Raw genomic sequence first — 14,548 nt, 5'->3', positions numbered from 1 at the left:
ACCACGAGACCAAAGTGGCCTGGATCACAGAGTCACCACATGGAGAACAGCTGCCTGGGAGAGTATCCCGACCTCCAGTGTACTCTGAATGAGTCAGAAGTAAAATTTATGCATTAATCACTGAGCTTTTAGGGTTGTTTGTTATAACAGCAGAAACATATAATATCCTGGTTACTATATCTTCATGTAAAGATTGATGTGTTGATTATTTTATTGAACTGGACGCTAAATTATTGAATCTAGATACTATGTTTATGACTAAAAGTGACTTATGTTTTCTAAGAATGAGCCAAAAAGTCAGAGATTTTACCTAGTGTTGAGGGAAAGAACTAGCCGTAAAACAAGTTTAAAGTGATAGTGGCAAGCAAACACAAATTTTCCTTTTGTATGTATCTCATTGGTCCTGTTCATTCAACATAGTAGCAGGAATAATAGCCCTTGCCTCATGGAGTTGCTATAAATTGCAAACAACTTGGCATACATTAGGTGCTTAATAAAAACCAGTTTCTTTCTAGGGGAAAGTATGGAAGAATGTGAATGTAGGTAAGAAATATACAACAGGGAATGTAGGATATGGAAGAAAAATTTCACCAGCTTTACTCTTCTACTCAAGTCAGGACATCCCTTCAGGTGTCTAATTCGTTTTAGAGATGCTGAAAAAATATTGAGGTTTAGAAAAACTTACGAAGTTTAGAAAAAGAAGACTTTCTTAGAGATTCCAAAAAGGAAGAGATCCATGGAAATAGAATCACCACTGGCTAGGCAGTCTTAAGCAAAACATTCAAACTCTCCAGCCTCAGTTGCATCATCTGCATAGATAGCCCATCGAACCCCCTGTAGCTCTAACCTCCATTCCAGGATGAGGCAATTCAAGGGGCCAAAGTGTCCAGCCCATGCTGTATATACTTAGGTACATGAGGTCAACTCATTTGGGATGGGAAACTGGACTGGAGCAATCTATGGCTTCAGAAACGAAACGAAAGTTTCCTTTCGACATGTACCATAGGCTCTCTCTTCTTCAGGCCCGCCCAGGCCCAGTAACCATCTTAGTCCTCAAGCCCAAACTGTTTGCTTGTAAAGCCCTAAGAAAACGGCATTTCCCTGTAGTCTGTTTAGCACAGGCCTGCAATCTCTCCAGGCCTGGCCATATAGTGGGCTCAGGCTCCAAGCTGTGCGTGAGAATATAAAACAATATTCTTCCCGTAAAACATTAGGACAAGTTGCCCACTGTAGCCAGCCCCCCTGGCCTTGTAAGGCAAGAACTAGCTGCAGCAGGCAGATCTGGGGCCAGGAGCTCCGCCTCTTCACCCAGACTAGCCATGTTCAAAATGGACTCAGCTGCGGACTATTTGCTGCAACTGCAAAGGGCAGATTCTATTTCAGTCCTGAGGTGTGTGTCTTTCTCACTGACTCCTTTTCAAAGCCAAATCAATACCAGGCCAGCCAGGAGATTTCCAGGGATATAATGCATGGGGCTAGGAGAGAGCTGGGAGGCCTCCGCTGTGTGATCAGCAGAGCAGAGCCCTCTGGGAGGCCCTGATCTTGGCTGATGTTTGTGCTCACAACACAGAGGATGAGAGTAGAGATGTTAGATGGTTCAGTCCTGGTCTGATCACAGCCTCCCTGTAACAGGAATTCTTGACAGAGCTTTGGCTTGCTGCTATTGGAGTAGGTGGGGGAGGTTCATGGGTATGAGTGGTGTGGAGGAGGGGTCTGGGGCTTCCTGGCTCACACACCTTGGGATGACTCTGCCCAGGAGCAGAGTAGAAGCCTGCTCCCTCTCCTCCAACAGAGGGCACTGCTCAGGGCAGGATTTCCTATTGGCTTCTACTGACACCTTTCCAGAAGGACTTCTACCTAGCACAATGGTAGAGGGGGACTTTTAATCAGGACCAGCCTTACGTAGGTAGGTGAAGTGGGCTGTAGCCATCTCCTCTGATTTCAGGGACCACCCACCAGCTCTGTGGCTAATTCCAGACTCCCGATTGGTGCCCATCTCATGGGGACTTGTGACTTAGACATGGAAGCCTTCTATTATACTAGAATCTTGAGGCGGGGAGGCTGACGTGACGTGGAGATAAATGGGAAGGAAGTCTTAGATAGGGGTTTGAAGCCCGTGTTCTCATTGTGAGTCTTCCCAAGTTACTTTCCCCCTGCTCCCTCCCTTATTCCCTTGCTCCCTCCCAGTAACCTTATCAGAGGGTTCTGGCAATAGACTGAGGAGGCTAGGGTGGGCCACTTTTCTCTCTGCTCCCTAGTCCCTCTTCTACCAAGGCAGAAGGAGGGGGGTGCCCAGCTCACATACACTGGTTCTACTGCTCTGACCAGTCAGAGCCCCTTTTCTCAAGGGAAACAAGGTCAGGAACCTCTCTGGGTCCTCCATTGTCCCCTCCCAGGGCAAATTTTACCAGAGTCGATTTGTTATTAATGATGTTCTAAAAGCAGCAAGTTTGCGGCCAGGGGAAATCAATTGGCCAGAAATGTGACAAAAGGGGAAATACTCTACAGCATATGAATGTCTGAATTATTGATGCCTTCAGTTTGAGGCTTTCAGACACCAACGCTTAGCTGATGAGCAACAAAGTGCACTGTCTTCCCACACTGCCCACTCTGCTTGCCCTGCCTAGTTTGGAACCCATGGAAAATTTGCCCTGAAAACAGGTGTGACCCCCCCAGCCCAGGCCAGGGAGGCATCTGGACAATGGGAGGACGGAATGAGAGTGACTTGACGAGTTGGCCAGCTTTCTGAGGCCCCTACTGTGGGCCTGAGGGAACCACTTTGTGATTTGTGTCTCTGCATCTCTTCAGACCCTGACTCTGATTTCCACTTCTGTTGCTGCTCCAATAGACCACAGCCACCTGCAGAGTTTGCTTTTTTTCTTCCTTTCTCAAGGGGCTTGAAATTTCTGGAGCATCACCTGATCTTTACATGGGGAAGGAAGAAAAATTCCTTGGCTACAAACAAAAAACAAATCTTGTTTCTTTTAATCTAGAAACCATTATCTCTTTAATTCAAGCTTTAAGATTCAGAGCTAATATATGATGCTAATAGTTCCTGAAGGATATATAAATCCAGTTCTGATGTCTGCTGTGGTCTGAGAATCATTTGTCCATGAGCTCCAAGAACAACAAGGTCCCTGAGCGTCATCCCCCACCCTGCTCCCTTCTCTTGCTTTTTAAGTCTTTATTTTTCACCAGCTATTGCTATTGCTCATAGCTCTGTAAATAATCTCATTGCCATGTAAACGCTGACTCCTTCTAAGAGGATCTGGTAAATCCTGATTATGAATTCGTGTCCCTACTTTTAACTGGTTTGCTCACCCCCACTGCCTGTCCCTGCTGGGTGGAAATGCATATAGGAAGCTCAGTTACAGGCTGACAAGTTTAGCAAATGAATGAATACATTTCCTGTCCACAGGATAGAATTTCACTTAGAAATAGTCCCTGGCCAGTGCATCAGGTCCACGTCCCATTTCAGGACATTTCAAGGGAGCAAAAGGAACAGCTGTTGTGCAGATGAAATGCTACTTGCTGTCAGCACCTTTCTCCGGCAACTAACCCTTTCCCTGCCAGGCCATTGCTTTGGGACATGTTTTTAGCTATCTCATAAGCAGCAAATATGAAAGGCATTTGATTTCTGAGCAACTGCTAGAATGAATGAATTCCTCAGTCAGGCTCGGTGCTCACTCCTTTAGCATCTCTTGATTTACTTTCCATGAAGAGTGATCATAAAGAGGTGGGCCACAGGACCTGAGGGAGAGACATATAGGCCCACTGAGAAATGACCCAGTGGGCAGGAACTAGTACAGAAACTGCAGGGAGGGGCTAAAGAAAAGCTGGGAGGTGAGGGAGAGACCACAGTCTCTGCGAAGTATCTCTAACCAAAGGGAAGGTCTTAGGCTCAGGTCTTAGAAAACAGAGTTAGGGATCTGCAGACTTGCCTGATCTCTGCCCTGCTGCTCTCCTTGCCTGCCAAGTCTGGCTGCTTCTCTGGGCCTTCTGGAAATGGCAGGACTCTCTCTTTGTCACTTCTGGCTTCCTTTAAATAAAGCAAGAAGCAAAGAGATCCACAAGTACTACTTTCTACCAGACTTGTGCCTAAATAGTCTACCTCAGAGCTAACTCTTGAGTCTTTTTCAAACTGGCTTGCTGCAGTTTTCCCATGAGGTTAAAGTAAATGGAAAGAGAACAAAGTCAATGAAAGGCAGTGTTTAGATTATTCTAGGTAGGAGCGCTATTGCCTGTCCACTAGCAATGACCAAAGCCAAGATTGTATCCTACCTGTAGCATGGTCTGCTGGCTCCTTGCTCCTCTTACGGCCTCTTTCCCCAGACTGTGTGGGTCCTCCCATCCCAGAATCAATCACAATCCCACATCACCTTACTTCTACACTGGTGATTTCCTGCTAGGGCAGCTGCTGCATGGCCGGGTCTCAGATGCCCCTGGGGATGTGTGGGCTGCTGTAAACAATATTGCAATTTGTCTGTAAACTGCCAAAGTGGCAGCTTTTCTGATACCTCACATCATGCCTCTCACTGCAGCAGCAGTAGTGAAAAAGTACACAGGCTCTTATGCAGCCTCACCCAGGTCCCACCTGCCACACTGGGGCTAGGACACTTCTTTAACTGCTGTGGCAGAAACTATCCTTGCTGGTGTGTGCCTGGCACAACCGCTCTCAAATCCTTCCCAATGAATGTGCTTTTGTGACAGATTCTGGATGGTCAGACAGGCTGGCGCACAAGTCCACTCTCAGTGGAAGCAAAGAGGAGGCTTGAGCTCCAAGAGGGTGGTATAGAAGAAGGCAACGTTAGCTTCTTCAGAAGAAAGAAACGTAGTGCAGCCTAACTGCCCCTCAACCTGACTCCCACGCTGCTGTGCTACCTGCTGACACAATGTGACTTTGGGTAAGGTTCTGAGCATCTCTGAAATCTGTCTTTCTCACTGTGAACCAAGAATAATAAACCCTACCTCATATACTTGTGATGATTAAAGATAATGTGTCCAGTACATAATGGATTTTCGAGAAATGTTAATTTACTTTTCCATCCCTCCCAACCCGATGTGGTGATTCTAAGTGGGCTAACAATACTCAATCAATACTCCTCCCTCCAATCAGAAGCCTTTTATATCCACTATGTCTTAAAACTACCGTTAGAAGTCAACTTACTAACCATCTGTTAGTACTTGATCGACGACTATTTTATTTCTTGTAGGTGCCTTTTGAGCCTCTGCTTGAATACCTCTAGGGACAGTGATCTCATTAGCTCCCAAGATAACCCATTATTTTTAGATAGAGCTGCTTGTTTGAAAGTTATTTCGATGGAACTGCAAACCACTTACCTATAACTTTTCACTGGTGGCATCAGTTCCCCCTCTAGAACCACCCAGACTAATTCAGTTCTGACTCATCCCCTGCTTGGCACTGTGAGACTCACAGGGAAAGCCTAGGCCCTGCCCATGAAAAGTTCACAGGTCAAGACGACAGAGGGAAGAGGCTGGAACCTTGCTGGCTTAGTGTGTATCTTATTTGTGTATGTGGGGTTTCAATCTAGGGCCTTCTCAGTGAAACTCAGCTTCCAGCAAGGCTTCCCCTTCACAAGGCTCCCTCAGAATCTGGAGAAGTGGGTTGGTCCACTTGTACTGAGCTCCTAAGGCTGGTGTGGGGGATACAGTGAACCCAGATGACCTAGAAATTGGAAAAAGTGTCTGCATTGCATAGGGCTTACCCTCCTGCCTGTGGGCTGTGTTGAGGGTGCCAGGAGCCTTGGCACAGGATGGCCCTATGGCAGCAGCTAGGCAGGTCCTGCTTCCTCTGTGGTGGCTAGCCTCTCTGCTACCCCTGCCAACATGGCCAGCCTGCAGCTCTCAGATTTATTTTATGGAAGTGGAATTTATTTTGAGATGCAACCAGGCCTGTGCTACATGCACACCAGCCAAGTGCTTGGCAATGGGGTCCCCTCTGCTGTAGGCAGCTTCTTGTTTTGAATCCCCTAGAAAGGAGAGAGCTTGGGTGGGTGGCCTGGGGTGAGGTATGGTCATATCTGAACTCCAAAAGCCTGAGTTCTTCCTGGGAGTGAGGCAGAGCCATGGAAGGAAAGTGAGAGGAGAGCTCTGCTGTAACTGGGACTACCACTGAGGAGTGAGGTGGCAGGTCCTGAAAGGAGGCAAGAGGAGGTTGGCAGGGTCCGGGCTAAGAAGCAGCATCCATGCACACATATCAGCCCTGGAGCAGAAGGCAGTGCGGCCAATTTGAGGGAGGTTAGGATAGCTGGTGCTGGTGACTCTGCAATGCAACCAGCTCTGAAGAACACCTGTGACCATGACCATCAGGAGGCTGTGGTTGGTCAGAGGTGGGCCTGGCTGTCGCGTGGGTTCCCCAGGCTTCTGGCAGCTCTGCAATCCTGGAAAATACCTCTGCACCTCACCTACTGCTTCACCACCCCTCACCCCCCAGTGGCTGGCAGTCAGCCCTATGGAAACAGTCTGTTTAATGTGACGTTTCCCCTGGCAGCCCTCTCTGCTGCGAAGCCTTACTAGCCTCCTAGGTGCAGGGGCGGGTTCCTTCATGGCCCAGAAATGTCAGATCTCTTCCACTGGGGTTTCCTCGCCTCACCCTCTTTCTATTTTGGAGAGTTTGCGTCTCTAGTGGGGCATCTCTTCTTTCTCTCTGAGATTAGAGTCACTCTCTGTTGCAGGCCTGCGTCTCAGGATTGTCTTCCAGAAGCTTCCTAAGAAGCCTCTTCTTGTTTTGGTCTCTGCGTGAGAAGAGGGAACAGTGGTGTGGTCTGAAAAAATCAAAGCCCCTCTTGTCACACATGTATTTCCTTAGGTCTGCCACACTCAGTTGCTGAAATTTCCCCAATTGCAGTCATTTTGTTGTTAGGAATGATTTTTCTTCAAAAAGACTCTGTCAAAATGCAAATGTTAGCAGAGAAGGGTAACACATTAACTGATTACCATCCATTATCACTTTAGTGCAGTTTATCAGCTTCCCAACTGTGAACAGGGCCTAGGGTGGGAGGAGGGAGAGGAGACAGGAGAGAGAGAGAGAGAAGAGAAGAGAAGAGAGAGAGAGAGAGAGAGAGAGAGAGAGAGAGAGAGAGAGAAAAGGAGGGAGGGAGGGAGGGAGAGAGAAACACAGGACAGGTAAGGTTTGTCACACTGGAACGGTTTGGGAGAGGCTGTGAAAGAGGACCCCTGGGCAGGATGATGGACCAGGAGGGACCTGGAGAACAGTGAGGGAGACTATGGGCACCAGACAAACAAGAGTCAGGGAGCCTGACATCATCTATCACGATGCTGCCATGGGGTTGCTTCCTAAGTCCTAATGTCACTTCATTTTCAGGAAGGAGCATCCTTGGAAAAAGAAAGTCCCTTCTCTATTATAAATGGAAAAGAAAGAGCTCTGTGGATGATTTGGAAATCATTGCATTTAGTTTTGCCATACATTATTTTCCTTCCTAACTATTTGCTACTTAAGCTAATATTAATATTAATCCACATACTCTGAAGACAGCAACGTCAGGAGGGAGAGGAAGAGCAGATACACTAAATGGCAGAAAAAGTCAGACTGAAATTAAAGCCACACTGCAGGTAATCCTCAAAGAGGGGCACCCACACAGGACAACAGAGTTACTGCAGCTTCGGACAGCTTTTTCTGCCCAGCTCCAGTGGGGACTGCGGCACAAGATGTTTCTCTTCTTGTTTCTAGCAGCCATAGCAGGTAGGTATTTTGTGTTTGTTTATTTTGCAAAGAAAAGAAACAACTGTGCTTTATAATAATAATGTCTTTCTAGGAAAAGCAGACCTTAAACACCCAAGGCCTGCTTCAGACAGTGCTGGGTGTGGAGGTGGAAAGGTAGGCCAGGGGCTCATTTAAGAGCATGGAAAAGAGAGATAGCCCTACATATGAGCATGAGAAGGGTCTGAAGTTCTGGAGGACAATCCAGAGGAAGAACGTAAGGAGTCAGAATGGACAAAGGGAACAGAGGACAGCAAGAGGGCCTAAGGCTGAGATACAAAGAAATGTGGAACAGTCTTGCAAGGCGTCTGGAGGTAAGCCGGTGGAGGGCTTGAGTAGTGATGCTCATATCCTTTCTGAATATTTTTGGGGGAGGGGTTGCTGCTCAGTAACACCCTTCTTTGTCACTATAAAACTTTCAGTAAAGTCTGACACACACAGATGCATAGTGTAAATGGAGAATGTGTCTATAAATCCTATACAGGGGCTGAATCCCACATCTTAGTTGATGTGTCATGAGAAGGAGCACTAAGTGTGGGCACTAAGGCTGGCCATAGGCTGAAATGCTGAAGAAATACTGCTTTGAACCTGAGGTGGCCAAGAGAACATAAGCCATCTGAGGACTTAAAGAAATCTTGGATGACTTGACTTCCATAGGGTGAAAAGGTGAGGGGCCAAACCAAGTCTAAAGCACCAAGGAGACCCCGCAGACATCTGGGATAGGATAATATTTCAGGATATTGGCTTGTATTTTTCCCAAGCATTTCTTGAATCTCACCCTTTTCCCGTGTGGGAGATGGCAAGCAAGGCCCTTGAGGGTGTCCTAATAAATTCAAAAGCCAATTATTTTGTATGTGTGTGTGTGTGTGTGTGTTTCAAAAACCCATTCCTCAAAGCAAGACAGAGAAAAAGCATGACAAAATCAGAAGATTTGGAACAATATACAGTCCATCGGAGCCAATGTATCCCCACCCTTTAGAATTTGGGGTAGAGGCAGGGCGGAGAGTCTGGGAAGCCTGAGGGGTAGTTCCTGGTGAGTGCACGAGAAAGGAGGGTACTCCAAGCTCCAGGCTGAGGCCAGAGGTGCAGAGGTGTAGTAACAGAAAGTCTTGGTGAATGTGGGGATCTGAGAGTAGAGTAACTTGTGTCCCTTTCCTAGGGAGAGGAAAGTAGCAATTTCCAGAGTTCCAGGGTGCCTAGCCAAGCATGGAAACAAAAGAACCTTCTGTGTGGAGTGTCCAGGCACATGGGAAATAGCTTTCCAGGGTCCCCATGAAGTAAGAGGTTATGGTGTGCAGCTGAGAGCTGTGGACATGTGGCTCAGAAAAGCCCACAAACCTGGAAAGTCTCTGGGCCTGGGAAGAAGAAGATCCAGCAATGACCAGTGTGGCCTGAGAGCTGTAGCTCAGGCAGGACAAGGATGTATATGGGTGGATGCCAGTGTGGCTAGAGAGGAGACACCCAGGATGGACTCACTGCCCCTGGCCCCTATTCCACACAAGAGCACCAGGTAGCCCCTCTCCGAATTAGATGCGGCTTCCAAAAAAGTGGGAGCCCTGGAATTCGCTGAAGTTAACTTCTTGACATAAAACGGGAACTCAACATTGAAAAATCACTTTAATTACAGAAAAAGTAGTTACATTTCTTGTAGAAATGAGTCTGTGAGTCTACGGCTGTGCCGCCCTGAACAAGCCTGATCCCTTCTGATCTCGGAAGCTAAGCAGGGTCAGGCCTGGTTAGTACTTGGATGGGAGACCACCTAGGAAGACTAGGTGCTAAAGACACAAAAAAAAATAAAATAAAATAAGGGATTGTAAATTGACAAGGTCAATCTGTGAGGTCAACCAAGGGTTGCCTTGCAAAAAATCAATCAATCAATCAATCAATCAAAGAGAAATGAGTCTGTGAACTAAGGTTCTTATCCATAACATTTCGCTTGGAGAGTTTTGGGTCTTGGCCCAGCTGTGGGATACCAGTGAAGGCTTAGGGATAGTTCTGGAGGTCGTAGGACTGCCATAGGGGATAGGATTTCTCTGGTTGTCTTTCCCAAAGGGGAGAAGAACAGAGTGAGGGCAGGGAGCGCTTCCCAGGGTTCACTTCAAAGCAGTGTGCTCGGACTCCAGAGGAGAGACAAGCTTCTCTTTCCTCTCGCACAAAAACTTGCTGTTTCAAACTTATCTCAGCCAAAAGGATGAAACTGATACAATCCAGACACTGGGATTCTTGTACCAGCACAGTGAGTGCCTGACGGCCCCCAGCTGGACTGGGGGAGGGGAAGTGACTCACCAGCAGAGAAAATGGCCAAACACAAACAATGACTGGGCAGTCAGAGCCACCCACAGGTCAGCAGAGAGAAACGCTGTCAATGAGCCCAGAATATTCCCACAACAAACACCCTAAAGTTGAGGTGTAAAATGCAGGTCACCTCACTTGGCAGGCAGGCAGCCCCCACCCATTGGCAGTGGGCGAGGGGACATGAGGACATCTAAGCCTCCTCGATGTTGACATTTACAACATGGGTCACTGCTTTGGCAATCGGCCCACCCTTCTCCACCCCCTCTTCTTGAACGTAGAAAGGTTTTTCTCTAGACTCAAAGGAAGTAGGATCCCCGCCTTTTACTACCTGCTTCTTGCTTCGCTGAATTCTTTTTTGTACCTTTTCCTTTTAGTGAGTGGGTGCCATTTATTCAGCAAGAATTAACCACTTTATAGTCTTACATTGTCCCTTGGCTTCTCTTGTTTTCCTTTGTCTGCCCTTGAGTTTCTTGGATTTGGTTGCCTCAGCATAAGGCTGCAGCGAGATTTTCAAAAGGTGTTTCTTGGGATGACTCTAAGGATTTAAGGTAACAGGGATAAAGTGTTTTAACATCTGCACCCCATCTAGAAAATTCACTTCAACCTCCCAATTCAGGAGGGTGGATAGAAGGCTCAAGCTTTGTACCAAACTAAAAGGAATACCTCCCCACCCTAAGAGTTCCCAGTCCCCAGAGGTCAGCCATTAATCACCTTCTAGAAGCCTGTTGCAGGGTTTGTAATGGAAATGACTCCGTTGTCATGGTAACCCTGGCTGGCCTGGCCAAGGGCCGCTCTAGGTCTGCCTTACTGTTCTGAGTTTCAGGTTTATTTACAAGCTGCTGGCTGGAGTTAGGTTGGTCTTAAGAGCATCTCCTTGAGATCAGGGGCCTGAGAATAATGCGGGCCTAAACTAGTCCTTATTTAACAATACAGTTCCAAATCTGGCCCACCCATTGGCAGAAGATGAGCCTTATCACTACTCTCTAACGTCCTGTCCGCTGATTGGCTGTGCACATCAGAATTTTAAGTTTGGAAAAACCTGGGATTTGAAGCAGACACCTAGGTTTGGGGAAAGTAACTAAAACTCTCTGATCTTCCGCTTCTGCCTCTGTAAGCAGGGTCACAACACCTAGTTCACAGTGTAATTGTTAGAATTCAATAAGATAAGTATATAATGCAAACTTTTTCGATAAAAGGGGTAGACAGTGAATATCTTAGGTTTTATAGGCCCTGTGACCCCTGTTGTAACTAGTCAACTCGGCATTTCTAGTACGAAAGCAGCCAGAGCCCATAATAACTAAAGAGAGTGGCCATGTTCCAACAAGACAAGACGTCGGAGTCTGCTTGGGTTCAGGTGGCCCTTGTTCTGTAATACGATATGACCACGCACTCTAGGCAGGAGCTGTATACGAATGAATGCTTTACATCGTGCAGCCATGGAGAAGGGACACCACCATCGGGCAGCAGTGTGGTGATACAGCCAAGCGCAAGATGAGAAGTTCAAGCTGGCTTCAGTCAGTCTGCCACAGGCTCTTCTGGGCTGTTGGCATCTCCAGGGAGGTGTACAAACGGCCCAGCAACCTGTGTGCTGAGCAGTGATTTATCAACGCTCTTAAGCAAGACCTTTCTCAAAGAGGTTTCCTGGGAGCGAAGGGAGGGTATGGGGATACCTAATGCACCCAGAACACTCGGATTTATGCCAGCTCCGGGCATTGGGGTTTACCTAGACCCTCCAGTGGAAAAGGGGATTTAGAGCCCTATTTTTAATTCTATGTTCGCTGGTTTCAAACGACCAGCAGGTAGGGATGTGCCAAATGTGCTCTGCCCAAAGGGCTCTCCACATTGTGAGGCCTCAGCAGGCCTAAGCAATCAGTTCACTTCCTGGTGAGATAGGGGGCCAGGGTCCTTAGAGCCAGGAGGCTGTGAGCTGAGGTACATCTGTCCTTTTCGAGTGGTGGCTCACAGCAGGCTGGCTAGGGCAGTGACTTGCTTTCAGAGCTCAGGCCTTTGACTTTCCTGAGGATTGGGGGCTGACCAGCTGGATCGGGGATTATGAGGAAGGGAGAGCTTAGTGCTGGTCTAGATGAGCCTCAGTGTGAGCACAAGGAAGGACTTTTCCCTCTCAGGCCTCAGTTTATCTCTCTGTGAAATCAGTTCTTCTCCCCTGCCCTGTCAACCCTCTGTGAGGCCGAGTAGGTGCGGAGAGAAGGCTGGCTGAGGAATCTGTGGGAACAGGCGGTGCACGACTCCAAGAGAGTTCTATTTATGTGGTTTATTCTAATGACACCGTGTTTTCTCCCGAGAAGCTCTGAGAGCCGAGCAGCTGTTCTTTCGCTCTCACCCCTGTGGCGTCGCTGTGAGGGGGAGTATTTCTAGTTCTCACTGACAGCTTTCTTTGCTGAGAGAGGCTGTAGTCAGCTCCTTAATACCAATGTCTTACATGTGCATGGTACTTCACAGTTTATAAAGCAACTTCACAGACATCCTCTGATTTTATCTCCATAACAACCCTTAAGAGATCGGCTTAGCTGGCTGGTCTAGCCTGGAGGTAGAGATGAGGAAACCGCCTATTAGGTTAGATGATTTAACCCTGTGCCAGGTTCACGCCACCAGTAGGGGGCAGAGCTAGAATCGGGACCAGTGCTCATCTGCCTCACTGGGCTGCCCCACCCTCCGTGCCTTTGCCTTATCAAAACCTCCTGAGAAACCTGCTCTCAAAAAAATATACATGTATTGTTCTGGTCTACATCTAGCTTTTCACTGTAGTAAAAGTATCAAGGAATAGTTTGTTTTGGAGGGCGGTGGGAAGTAATTTAAAAAAAAGAGATAAAGAGAGTTTTTGTTCTGGAGAGTTGCCTTCTGTCCCCAGAGCTGAGCCTCCTGTCATCATTACTGGCTTAAAATAAATTCCATTTTCAAATGTGACTTTTCCCCCTAAGCCTTCCACAAACCCAAGCCAGACAGGTTGGAGGGAGAGTGTGGGCTATTTTTACCACAGTCTGGGGTTCTCCCTACTCATTACCGGAGACAGAAAAAAAAGACAGTTGAAAATCCTGAGGAATTTTTTCTGGTTGTGAATTTGCGTCCAGCTGTCTGTACGCATCCACACCCACCAGCGTACCTGCTCTTCTCCTGTTGGGCCCTGAGTTCAACAGTTTTCCTCTTTGACAGGCTTGCTCAGCTTGCCACCTCCAAATGAAAGTAGCAGTGATAACCTAACAGTGCCCTAGTCCTTGGTACCCTAGGGGTTCCCCAGGCTTTGGAAACCCATATCCAGGTGTACAGGAAGGGAGCCCTGGCTCCATAGTCGTAGCCTGTAAAGGGGTCCATTTCTGTAATGCCTGCTCTGGCCTTCTACCCTTTGGTAATTTGTCTTCTCTAGGTCCTACTTGACTGATAGCCAGGACTGTGAGCCATTGAGATAAAAATCGAAGTGATAGCAGGAAGGCAAACCCATAACCCTGAGCCAAGCCTGCATGACAGGAAAAGGCCTCTCTGAAGGAAGTGAAAACACAGAGGAAATCTTTCAAATATCATCCTTTCCCACTCCATTCCATCCCTTTCCCCTTCCTCTCTCTCTTTTTCCCCTTTCACCTTTTTTCCCCTTCTTCCCCTTTCTCCCATAATGCCCACCCTTCCTTGATGGACAGAGGGAGCTTACATCACAGACCCTTAAAAATATTCTCATCTATAACTAATAAGGTTTGTGTCAGTTTTAACTCCAGCTTAAATTCTGTTAGAGTGAACAGTGAATTCCAAGAAACTGTCTAAATAATTTTGTTGTGTTGGAAGTTTTTTTGTAGGAAATGTTGCTAGAGAAAAAAAAAATGTGACTGAATCTTGGATACCTTTGAGGCCACAGAAGTGTTTTTACTGTAAAGGCATTTGACATAATGTTGTGTTAAAAGGATATCCTAGGTGATGGTGTTGACACTTACTCTGACACACAGAGCCTCACCTGCCACTCCCACCAGACTCCTTCCGAGTCCTCACAGATACCACAGTTCAGTACTGGCCAGGTGTTCCTCATAGCTGTGTGCTCTGCTGGATTTAATTATCCACCAAGGATGCCTTGAGGACTTCTTGTATGATTAGCACATGGCTGGCTACTGTGAAGAATTCCCCAAGTGTAAGATAAGATTCCTGCCCTAATGGTGTTTACAGTCTAGATGAGGGAGATACACCTAGAACACACACAACCATATTGAATAGAACAAGGCTTGACCTAGTGAAGTGCTAAACTGTGTGGACTGCAAATGCGATCCTCAGTCTGCCCGCTGGAACAGGTGAATATTACACAAGGCTTCCCCTCCAGCCCCACCCTCCCAAAGGCTCATCATCCTTTGCATATATTGTACAAGGTCTACTGCAGAAATTGTCACGCGTTGTGTATTGGTTATTTTCATCTCCGTCTCTATAAGTGCTTTGAACTCAAAGGCTCCATCTTGCAAAGGACCTGGTTAGGTACCTGCACACAGTTAGTTTTCAAGAAGTTTTAAAAATGTTTATTGG

The 14,548-nt window shown here is 47.2% G+C and overlaps 1 pseudogene; it reads left to right on the top strand.

Annotated features, from left to right (window-relative positions):
- The first annotated feature begins 9,406 nt into the window (after nt 1–9,406).
- On the top strand, nt 9,407–9,525 carry LOC120622459 (uncharacterized; annotated as a pseudogene).
- The last annotated feature ends 5,023 nt before the right edge of the window (nt 9,526–14,548 follow it).

The sequence above is a fragment of the Pteropus medius genome, unplaced genomic scaffold (assembly GCF_902729225.1).
Source record: "Pteropus medius unplaced genomic scaffold, Ma_sr-lr_union100, whole genome shotgun sequence".
NCBI classification, from domain to species: Eukaryota; Metazoa; Chordata; class Mammalia; order Chiroptera; family Pteropodidae; genus Pteropus; species Pteropus medius.
Note: the sequence above shows the minus strand (reverse complement) of the source record. Positions and strands in the feature narration are given on the sequence as shown.